General features: G+C 41.5%; 1 pseudogene; it reads right to left on the bottom strand.

Annotated features, from left to right (window-relative positions):
* Positions 1-1,441: 1,441 nt before the first annotated feature.
* On the bottom strand, positions 1,442-12,297 carry LOC149159828 (protein disulfide-isomerase-like; annotated as a pseudogene).
* Between the last annotated feature and the right edge of the window lie 216 nt (positions 12,298-12,513).

The raw sequence follows: 12,513 nt of genomic DNA, 5'->3' as shown, positions 1-12,513 counted from the left end.
ACAGTTGTGAACCACCATGGCTCGTTGTTAGTAAATTATTGATCCTAGCAGGTATAGCAGGTAGATAGTCTCGTTGTGAAATGTGAACATATCATAAGCCACAGTAGCGTTTCATGAGGTACCAGGGTTGATCTCGCTAATTCGTTCCTCTTCAGTTCACCCGGGGCTGCTGGAATCGACGCATGAAATGGATGAGATGGTTGTGCCTTAGTTGGGCTATCAACGGGAGTATAAAAAGACTTCACATAATAATAATCGCAAACTCAACTGTCTTTATTGTGACCCTTTTCGTAAATATAAAAGAAAGTCAGTGGTCTTTATGAAGTAAGTAGGTCCCTGCGATAATGCGACTTGCTGGAGGTCGCATGGTCGCACTGTAATGTAATCGCACCCTTTGGCTACCCATAGATTGCAATATTGTGACTCTCGAGCTTGATAAAGGGAACTGTGACTTGCAGAATGGAACCAAGTTAACATTCAAATTCTACAACAGTTCCTTGGGGCCAAAACTATGGGTGGTATATCTATTTCCTTGGTGGCGATGCTTTACAGCTCGTGTTCTTCATGCACTGATTGTGGCATCACTTTTGTGTTGTGTATGTACGTTGTTATGTGTATTTAAAAGATTTATCCCTTGTCACATCCCATAAAGCTAGATCAAAAGTTTCTAAGCTTCATTGATGCATTGGATATATTGTGCAGGCACCATAACTCTCTTTGCAGCTCCATGCAAGTTGTTACATTCATTTTGGCATTTGGACTCATTACGCTCTCAGTGTTTGACATTAAACTACTAGCATCCTTTCCCCTTGTCAAATGCATCGCACTTGCTTGTCCTCGATTTCTAAATGCCTTGCCAATGTTTATGCATCCATGGCTCTTTGTTCCTTATGGGTCGGTGTGGGCATGATTCTAGCACATGCCTTCTTTATATGGTTTTCTCACTGCATAGTTTAACCACTGGCACTTTTCAGTATAGACACCTCGACATAATATGGGCAACGCACTCGGCGAAATGTCTCCTTGTAACATGACCCCAATACTATACTGGCGTAGCATATTCTCCACGCGATATCGCTAGGTGTGCCTTCGATGATCCAAAATCACTTTATTCATGATTGTCGTGGGTGCCTTTGAGGCTACCAATTCATGTATACACATAATATTTATGTTCTTTGAAAAGTGCCACTCTAACGCAACGCTAACGTGTTCTGCTTTGACATCTCGTTGGATACACACACACACACACACATATAAACCTCTACTTTAATATAACGTTGATTTGTGATTTCCAACTCATTTTACAATGATCCAAGGTTGATATTGATTGTCGAAAGGCCTTTAGGATTTTAGCTTGCCTTCATAGTCATAAAATGATACTGTGCTTTGGGAATAATGACATGAAGCTCAACTAGTTTTGTTACCAGTATTCTTTACTGCCTTATCTTGCCTTTGGGCCATACTTTCCAATGCCTCTATTCATCTCTCCATCTTTCCCATCCCACAGTTCAGTTTCCTCAGTAACAGAAACAAATTCTAGGGGATAATTACCTTTACCTCCCTGCCTTGCATCCTTCACAAAATCACAAGATGTTCAAGCTCAAATTCACTGCGAAGTGGAGCATAGACACTCCTTTTGCGGTTCAGAGCTATGAAGGTTGGATACTCATAGCCACCAACACCGATTGCTAAGAGAAGGATGCTTTCCTGTTGCTGCCCACGCGCAGCTGTATGAACTTCTTTTGAATTTTTTTGCCGCAGACATGAGTTGTTGTAGGTAATGATCCCTTCCTTCTACTTTTGTGTTTAAAATGTCAGGCATGAAACTAGCAAAATAGATTGTTGAAGCAGCACATCTGGTTCCCAATACATCTTGTCCTGTAAGCTTCATTGCTTCCGGAGGAGAAACATTCGTCTCAAGCTGCTCAAGGGTAAAGGATTCAATCGCAGAAGCTATCCTTGCACCTTCATAGGAACTAGACTCTCCTTATCTGAACCAAAGACCGAGATTGTAGGAAAGCTTTGCACGTTGAAAATGCTCATCAAACTCTTCTTCGCATCACAATTGAAGTGACCCATTTTCACCTTGCCCTTCAAGCTATTTGCAGCTTTCTTCCACTCTGGAGCAAGTTTTTCACAGTGTCCACACGAGGGAGCATAACATTTGACAAGCCATTGATCTTTACTTTTGAGGACAATGTCATCAAAGTTGCTTGAAGTGAGCTCTACTGATGAACTTGATGAATTTTTCTTATTTGATCCAATCTTCCCATTTAGTCGATCTTTAACAACAGTTTTCAACTACTGAATTGCAAATTCGGCTATTGGTTTTGCATCCCTTGCTCCTTGATAGTCTAATGGGGGCTTTCTAGGAGTAAATACCTTAATGGTTGGAAATCCCTTAATCCCATATTCCATGGTACAAAAACTCAACAAGAACACCCATGTAAGAGTTTAGAACCTGTGGTGCCCATATAATACCTCTTATGCTCCATTTAAATCCCTACAAAGAAAAAGGGACAAATAATTAAAACCATGGAAATAATTTCATCTGGAGGTGATAGTAAAATTGCAACTAAATTATATGAGTAAAACAAGTGGTGCTCGAAATCGAAAATCAACACAACATTTAGGCACCTTACCGGACTTATGAATTGCAAGCAATTTATGTGATGCAAAAAGCAATGGTGTAGCTATAGATTTAAGGGCGCAGAGTAAGATGGAAATTTGAGGAATCTTAATGCACTCGAGGGGGATGAGGTCCAAGATAAAGCAGGGTTATTGTCATGATGTATTATCACAAACCCTTATGCATATGTGTGATCATGCTTCGGGGTGAGTCAAGAAGAGCTTAAAACGACATGAGTACTTCGATCACATATGTTTAGAGCTACAAGGATGCAAGGGTAGTATATAATCTTTGCAAGCCCTAATGCTCATGTTGAGGTGAAGTATTGGCCAAGGACCTGAGGAAAAAGTGCTGCTATGACTCCCAAAATGATGCCATGTGATGCCGATGGGAGCGCACCCCTAGAGGCATGCAGATATGGTGACAACAGGGAGGGGATCACTCTTCTGACAATCTAGGGTTTCTCATAAACCCTAATATTGTCACTCTTATGGGAAGCCACCTTGAACACATGCTTGTTCAAATATAGGACATCCACTGATCGCGATGCGTATCATGCAAAGATGAGTTTTAAAATCATAAGAGACTCTTAACGCATCAATGAAGCCATTAACCTTCAAAACCCTAATGCGATCTGATGCCTATATATGAGATAAAACATGATTCGTGAATGTAATGCATGAAATGCGAGTGGGCGCACCAAAGGGGTTGGATAGGCAAGGTCATTGGGAGAGCAACCAGTTGGGGTCCTATAAAAAACCCTAGAAGCTCGGGGTGAGTGGTGGGGTACCCAAAATTTTGAATATGCCCAAAAATTTGGGTGGTGTTGTAGCGGCTACAACAATTGGCGAACCACTAGTAGAATCCAATATCTCTGTCAACACCCCTGTAGTAGTCCGAGTGTGAATAATGATGCAAGGGAATATTGAACAGACGCTATGGGAACCTCTTACATTGCCACGACCTTTGCAGATATGCCTTCCCTTGTGCCTCAGCTAGGTCTTGCCAGTCAATAAACACCCCATTGACAGTTCACACATGTCGGTAGTTGATGATGATGCAAAGAACGAGGTAGAGGGCTTATTGTATTCATAATTTTAAAAGTAAGTTTCTGGTGTTGCTCCACTGCCAGCGGGCCTGGACAGTACCCCGGTGGAGTCACTTCAAGAAATCACAAACATTGCTCCATTGCCAGCAAGCCTAGTCAATACCCCGACAGAGTCGTTGCATTACCTCTCTATGCAGGAAGCCTTTCTCGATCCTTTACCCTTTATTTGGTTTCATTTTCTTTTACGTGTGCATTTGCACTTATTTCTAGGCGTTCATTGCGTCAGGGCAGATGAGGGATCCCGACTTATTTTACGAGCAAGAGAGGTTGTTTCTTGTTTGACAGAAACTAAGAGATATCCTGATTTAGGTTTTCCCTCATGCCAAGCTTCCACATCTCATTTCCAGTCAACAAGTGAAAAAGAACACAAGTCATTGAAACAATCAAGACCACGCTGGGCACTAGGTTCAGGTTATGGGTATAGGTCATTCAAACATATTAGGGTTCCCCATGAGCAATTTGTTCTTATTTTCCCTGTTAATAAATTAGACTCGTAGGAGAGATATTCAAGATGAAAATTTGATGACTGGCTCTAAGAGAGGCTACCCATTGGCATAACCATCACAACTTCACACAATCACAGGGCTAGGTGACCAGGAAACTCTCCTAGGGTTTACAAATCGGTGTGAAGAGGTCGAAGAAATGCACTTGGAGTAAGAGCAAAAGGTGTGAGAAAGCTATTCACGGCACCACAGGTTTGAAATATTTAGGTTCATGAAGGCTCATGCAGCGACATGCAACATAGGTGAAATTTCCAGGCTAGGTCAAAGGTGAGTGTGTGCCAAGCGAGAAGGCAAGTGTATGATGCAATGCAACAGACACGGTTAATGACGCAATGTAATGCTATGTGTAGAAGAGATCAACTAATTGCAATTAAAGGACCAATGCAATGCATATGCAGAGATTTCATGAATGCCATTCAACAACAAACAAATGCAAGGACATGAGTGCAGAAGAAACAAGCAGGGAACTAACTACCTACAGTAAAGAAAATGAAACATGGAAAATTTAAATCATAAGCAAATTCTAATCAGCCAACTGATAAGAAAAGCTAAAACCTAACTAGTCTAAACCCTAAATCCTAAATTAACCAAAGCATAGGTCGGGTTATGTGAAATAAAACTTCCAATGTAGCCACCGCAGGAGTTCCGAACCTACAAAAACAAAGATGACAACAATTAGAATTTGTGGAAAGAGTTGTGCAAAAAATAGCATGCTTACCTGTAAAGCATGCACAACAGAAAGAACATCTCGTCCACTTATAGGGAAATGTGTCAGAGAAGACCTTTCAAGGCAAACTGCAACCCAATCCTAGTAAACCGAACCACAAGCATGAAATTTATAGTCATCCAGCCATAACATACATCCGTTTATGCTTAACCCTAAATCCAATGCAAGTAAGGCAAGATGTTGCTGGCTAGTAAAGGAATCTGCCAGATTAATCCGATCAGAAACCCTATCATGATGTAGAGGATGATCAACTTGATAACCCTGAAAAGAGGGGCCTCTGTCGGGTGTAACTGAGATCCCTGAGGATTCAAACACAGAAACCCTAGTTTGAAATTGTTCATGGACTTCGTCAAGGACGTGAGGACCTGACATAACCATCAACGGAAGTTGAAGTGCCTCATCGTCCTGGCCAACCTCTGAACCTTCAAACGACATGCCATACAATATTGGTAGCCTCGCAAGATTTGTAGATGGTTGTATACAATTATTGTTGGTTGTGACCGGACAACTATTAGTGAAAATATTGTGGATTGGATTCATCGTCTGAATATTGATAGATCAACAGCTTGACAGATCAGATTCTTTGGATTCTCAAAAATGAACTGAATCAACGAAAGAGTCTAAGGAAGAGGGGAGGTCAGGATATTTGCCCCTTCCCCTATAGGAGTTTGTAAGACATCATTTGATTGTGTATGTTGACAGACTGTATTGGTTGGGAGATAATAAAAAAGATTCGAGACAATGGCCAGAGCACTCCCTTCAACAAACAAATTAGGGTATAGAGGTTGATGTGCATCAATTGAAAGGTGATGGAAAGATTTTCTCAGAGAGACATTGCTCGAATAAGAGGGTTTCCAAGATGAGCTTGCATTCGGCGAGATGATGTTGAGAGGAGCGTGATGTGCAGAAACCCTAATTTGACTTGGTTCAGGGGTCTCATCAGGAACGTGAGAACCTGACATAACCATCAGCGGAAGCTGAAGTGCCTCAACTTCCTGATGAGTCCCTAAACATTCGAAAGGTGGGTCAACAAATTTTGGTGGCTTCATAGGATCAATAGACAGATACGTAGGATAATCACCAAAGGCATGAGTGAATATATTTATAGTAAAATGAGAATCGCTGAAACCACCAGTTTGATCAAGTTGGGTATCTGACACATAAGGCTCCTCTTGGCTTGGGGGTGAAGAGGGATTAATGAGGGAACCAACTTGAGCTAGACGAGATGCAGGGCCCTCTTCTTCACCTATTAAAGACTGCGAGTGGCAAAGATCAGGCATAAGGGATTCAGACTCTACATCCCTTGATTGTGAAACCTCACCCCCATGCACATGATTGTAATCAATGTGAGCAAGATAAAGGTGTGAATGATCGGAAGGAACCGCCGGTGCAAAAGACCCATGGACTAAATCAGGGTAGAATGGATGCGCAGGGTCAGATGAAGGGGCACCAATCAGACCCAGACCCACATCTGGCCCATTTATGTTCGCTAAAGAGAAAGACGGATTTGCAGGTCTGATGTGTTCTGTGGATTTGATAAGACAGTCAACGTTACTTGAGACAAGACCAAATCCATCATGCACAGGTGAATGAGATCCCGGAATATAGTGATACGTATGTTCAGTGGACTCGATTGGGGTTCCATCAGCAAGAAGAGATGTTACGTAATTTTCAGATTCAAGACCAAAAGAGTTAACGAGGAATTTAGAGGCGAGACCATCAGATCCGTTTCCCAGAAATCATTATTTGTCATTTGAACCATTTACAGTGACAATCTTATTATGTGACAAGTCAAGAGGAGGACGAGAAATCCCATAAACGGTAATCTCTTCCTTGGGGGGTTGAGGTTGTTCCAGATTTGAAGAGATAGGCAAAACAAAATTACGGGTAGAATCTGGACACTTTGTAATTTGCAAATTATGATGATACTCATGCGAAATAGGACTTGTTTCTAATTGAAAATGTTGTAAAGAAACGAGAACGAATCATTGAAAATTTATATTCAAATACACCTAGTTGACATCACTTTCACGAAATTCAAAACAAAGATGCACATATATGGAAGAAAAATCCTCTAAAGATTCCTCAGGTTTCATCCTAAGCTCATTTATCTTCTTTAACACATCTTGAAAATCATACTTGTTAAATGCTTATTGGAGCTTACCGACAAGTTGCTGGAACAAATGAATGGACGCAGTCAGAAACATGTGGCACCATTACTTGGTGTGACCTTCGAGGGTGAGGGAAAAAAACACACAAGCGAACTCTTCATCGTTGATATCAAAAGATTCACAAAACTTGAGGAAATCAGAAATGTGCTCGATTAAAGGTGTTCCGTCCTCACCATAAAACTTTAATTGAGACAAGTGATGGAGTTGCTATTGGGGGGATTGAAAATAAAAAAATAGACAAACGAGACAAACACCCTGGGAGCAAGATTATGGTCGGAGCCATTAACAGATATGAGACTAAACTGCAGGCTCCAAGGGCTCAACTTGTCATCTAGCCCTCCTTCTAGCGCCAATTTGTTGATGGGCCAAAATGTACCGCCAACGTCTAAGGGGTCTCCCTGGTGTAAAGTCCCAATTAGACTTCACACTGTTTGGAATAGGAGCCCCATCCGGTATGTGGGCCCGGCTACCACCATGATTGTTTTATGCTCTTGGTTATCAAATGAGAAGGTGCTAGAGTGGGGTGAGAATGAAGTGCTCGGGCAGCGAAACAAAATCAGACCAAGATTGACAAATTGCAGAAAGAGGTTTAAACAAGTCACAACAACGATAAGAAGAGATAAACGATGAGGGCGATTAGTGAGCTAAAACCCCATCGAACATAATAAACAGGAACATGTCGGAGGTCAATTGCAAAGTAGTTCACAATAGGTCACCAACATGGCAAGGAACAAGTAAACACAAATTCTAAAGCGAAACATACATGCAACCACTATGTATCAGTACATAACATCTCACGTATATGAAAGCACACATACAAATATGGTGAGGTACCAGACAACTAATAAAACCACCATGAGTAAGCATTGGAATCAGTGCAAAAGGAAAAAGAAAACATCTTATTAATATTGCTGCAACTTCAAATACATATCATGCAGTTGGTTAATACCTAGTAGTGGAACATGGACTCTTCATACCGTTGCCCGGTGTCAAAACCCTAACCCTACTGCAAACCCACTCTCCTAGCTACCAAGAGCTGAGTGGCCCTAGCTCTCAAGCATCAATCAACTATCTATATTGGCCTCAACTTGAGTGCTAAAAGTCCCTTGTAAATGAGGCTTCAGGAAACATTTATAGAGATGAGGTGATTGTTCACGTAACGCGACGCTTGGCCTTCCCTCGAGTCCCTTTGGCTACCCCCATGACTCTTGGGTTTGTCCACTTCTTTCTCGGGGCCAAAATGATTTTACATGCCCACATTAGTCCCAACATAGTGGCTGGTATGATGGTGGGTGAAATTGAAATTATGATGAAAGAGAGAGGGGAGGGATGTAGAGGGTCATTGGAACCCTAGAATGCTTGTTTCCCATATGCCGCAATGATGCAGATGCTTGGTTCTTGAACTGGCTAGTTCTCTTGCCATTATGCTTTGCTCACATACATCAATCTTCTGGTGATGTGCCTTGGGGTTATTGAGGGGTTCTTGAAGCTCGCAAGGGACCATCCAGCTTGCTGGAGGAGAACCTTAGCCAGGGAAGCTTCATGATAAACTGTAATCTTTCTGCATGGACCAACATCTTGCTTTCTTCCTTCTAACTTTTGTGGTTGAGGCAACTTTGAGCAACCGATGAATGTGTGGCTTTGTCTGGATGTGTTATGGTCGCAACCCTTTGGGATGGAAAAATGCTCCATAATCCTCATAAGCTTTGAATCATTCTCCAATTATAATCCTACATGGACATAATCATCAATCAAAACACGTGATAAACATATGGCAGTCAAAGAAAATAAATGAGATAAATTAATGAATGAACAATTTGAGGGGAAAGAAAGAGACCATTTTTGCAAGTGTTGGTGATGGGTCATTCTTCATCGCATAGCTTCCTTTTGCCTAGGATAGGGCATATAGCTCCCTCATCTTTGGGATAGGATATTGGTCTTAGAATTGTCGCGGCAACAACAAAATGCAGTAGAAAAAACTAGCAATGGTGAGGCCAAAATGCTGCCTCTTCTAGTAGCAGGAGGTATCTATCAGGATCAGAGCCCAAAATCTTGGTTGGAACTAATAAACCCCTGTTTCCTGCTCAAAACAATGTAGCATCCCCCGAAGTTTCCTCAGAAACTCTTCAATCCAATATGATATCTCTTCATATTTGTTTGAATTCTCTTCGAAATTAGACGCATTCTCTTACTGCCTCACTAAATTTCCCTATTTTAATTCATCCCACACCTGTTAGAATTTTTTAAATGCCCATTCGATATTTCCCATGAGCGAAGAAGGCAAATTCAAATTGGAATAGAGTATTCAAAGTGATCTCATTTTAGAAGTATGACTTAAACAAGGTGGATAGAATCGCGATCAAGAAATCGCATAATCGCATCTTGTTGGAAGTCGCACTTCGATGGTTGGTCATGCTTGTGACCTCGCGACTTGTTGGAGGAGATTCTTGAAAATTGGTCGCATAGTCACAACATTCGCATGACAGGAGAGGTCGCACCAATCTTTGCCTATTTTGGGGGTGATTTTGCGACCTGGCGACTTGGGAGAGGTCGCAAAGTCGCATTCGAGGGGGTACTGTGATTTAACAAGTGCCTTGGTGCGTTGATTTATCCCTCTTAGCGCAACACCATGATGACTCTACCTTCATTCCCTTTCAGAGAGATCATGGGATGTTACGGAGCTGTGTAGGTCCGGGAGGACTGGAACAGGCCCAGATGGACATCCATAACACGTCAAATCTTGCTGTTGTGAACCACCATGACTCGTTGTCAGTAAAATATTAATCCCAACAGGTACGACAGGTAGATAGTCTCGCTATGAAATGTGAACATATCATAAGCCACAATAGCGTTTCATGAGGTACCGGGGTCGATCTCGCTAATTCGTTCCTCTTTAGTTCACTCGGGGCTGCTTGAATCGACACATGAAATGGATGAGAAGGTTGTGCCTTAGTTGGGCTATCAATGAGAGTATAAAAAGACTTCACATAATAATAATCACAAACTCAACTGTCTTTACTGCGACCCTTTTCGTAAATATAAAAGAAAGTCAGTGGTCTTTATGAAGCAAGTAGATCCCTGCGATAATGTGACTGGGTGGGAGTGCGACTTGCTAGAGGTCGCATGGTCGCACTGTAATGCAATCACACCCTTTGGCTGCCCATGGATTGTGATATTGTGACTCTCAAGCTTGATAAAGGGAACTGCGACTTGCAAAATTGGACCAAGTCAGCATTCAACTTCTACAACAGCTCCTTGGGGCCAAAACTATGGGTGGTATCTCTATTTCCTTGGCGGCGATGCTTTGCAGCTCGTGTTCTTCATGCACTGATTGTGGCATCACTTTTGTGTTGTGTATGTATGTTGTTATGTGTATTTAAAAGATTTATCCCTTATCACATCCCATAAAGCTAGATCAAAAGTTTCTAAGCCTTCATTGATGCATTGGATATATTGTGCAGGCACCATAACTCTCTTTGCAGCTCCATGCAAGCTGTTACATTCATTTTGGCATTTGGACTCATTACGCTCTCGGTGTTTGACATTAAACTACTAGCATCCTTTCCCCTTATCAAATGCATCACACTTGCTTGTCCTCGATTTCTAAATGCCTTGCCAATGTTTATGTGTCCATGTTTCTTTGTTCCTTATGGATGAACGTGGGCATGATTCTAGCACATGCCTTCTTTATATGGTTTTCTCACTGCATAGTATAACCACTGGCACTTTTTAGTATAGACACCTTGACATAATATGGGCAACACACTCGGCGAAAAGTCTCCTTGTAACATGACCCCAATAATGTACTGACGTATCATCTTCTCCACGTGGTATCGCTAGGTGTGCATTCAATGATCCAAAATCACTTTATTCAGGATTGTCGTGGGTGGCTTTGAGGCTACCAATTCATGTATACACATAATATTTATGTTCTTTGAAAAGTGCCACTCTAACGCAACGCTAATGTGTTCTGCTTTGACATCTTGTTGGATACACATATATATCAAAACCTTTGCTTTAATATAACGTTGATTTGTGATTTCCAACTCATTTTACAATGATCCAAGGTTGATATTGACTGTCGAAAGGCCTTCAGGCTTTTAGCTTGCTTTCATAGTCATAAAATGATACCGTGCTTTGGGAATAATGACATGAAGCCAACTAGTTTTATTACCAATATTCTTTACTATGTTATCTTGCCTTTGGGCCATACTTTCCAATGCCTCTATTCATCTCTCTGTCTTTCCCATCCCACGGTTCAGTTTCCTCAATAACAGGAACAAATTCTAGGGGAAAATTACCTTTACCTCCCCGCCCTGCATCCTTCACAAAATCACAAGATGTTCAAGTTCAAATGCACTGCGAAGTGGAGCATAGACACTCCTTTTATGGTTCAGAGCTATGAAGGCTGGATACTCATAGCCACCAACATCGACTGCTAAGAGCAGGATGCTTTCTTGTTGCTACCCACGCGTAGCTGTATGAACTTCTTTTGAATTTTTCTGCCGCAGACATGAGTTGTTGTAGGTAATGATCCCTTCCTTCTACTTTTGTGTCTAAAATGTCGGGCAGGAAACTAACAAAACAGATTGTTGAAGCAGCACATGTGGTTCCCAATACATCTTGGCCTGTAAGCTTCACTGCTTCTGGAGGAGAAACATTCGTCTCAAGCTGCTCAAGGGCAAAGGATTCAATCACAGAAGTTGTCCTTGCACCTTCATAGGAATTGGACTCTCCTTATCCGAACCAAAGACCAAGATTGTAGGAAAGCTTTGCACATTGAACCTGCTCATCAAACTCTTCTCCGCATCACAATTGAAGTGACCCATATTCACCTTGCCCTTCAAGCTATTTGCAGCTTTCTTCCACTCTGGAGCAAGTTTTTTGCAGTGTCCACACCAGGGAGCATAACATTCAACAAGCCATTGATCTTTACTTTTGAGGACAATGTCATCAAAGTTTCTTGAAGTGAGCTCTATTGATGAACTTTTCTTATTTGATCCAGTCTTCCCATTTAGCTGGTCTTTAACAATAGTTTTCAACTGATGAATTGCAAATTCGGCTATTGGTTTTGCATCCCTTGCTCCTTGATAGTCTAATGGGGGCTTTCCAGGAGTAAATACCTTAATGGTTGGAAATCCCTTGATTCCATATTCCATGGTGCAAAAACTCAACAAGGACACCCCTATCAGTGTTTAGAACCCGTGGTGCCCATATAATACCCCTTATGCTCCATTTAAATCCCTGCAAAGAAAAAGGGATAAATAATTAAAACCATGAAAATAATTTCATCTGGAGGTGATAGTAAAAATTGCAACTAAATTATACGAGTAAAACAAGAGGTGCTCGAAACCGAAAATCATCACAACATTTAG

Source organism: Pinus tabuliformis, chromosome 5_2 (assembly GCF_031772625.1).
Source record: "Pinus tabuliformis cultivar Carrire ecotype Pingquan chromosome 5_2, CPIR1, whole genome shotgun sequence".
NCBI classification, from domain to species: Eukaryota; Viridiplantae; Streptophyta; class Pinopsida; order Pinales; family Pinaceae; genus Pinus; species Pinus tabuliformis.
This window is presented reverse-complemented; position numbering and strand designations above follow the sequence as displayed.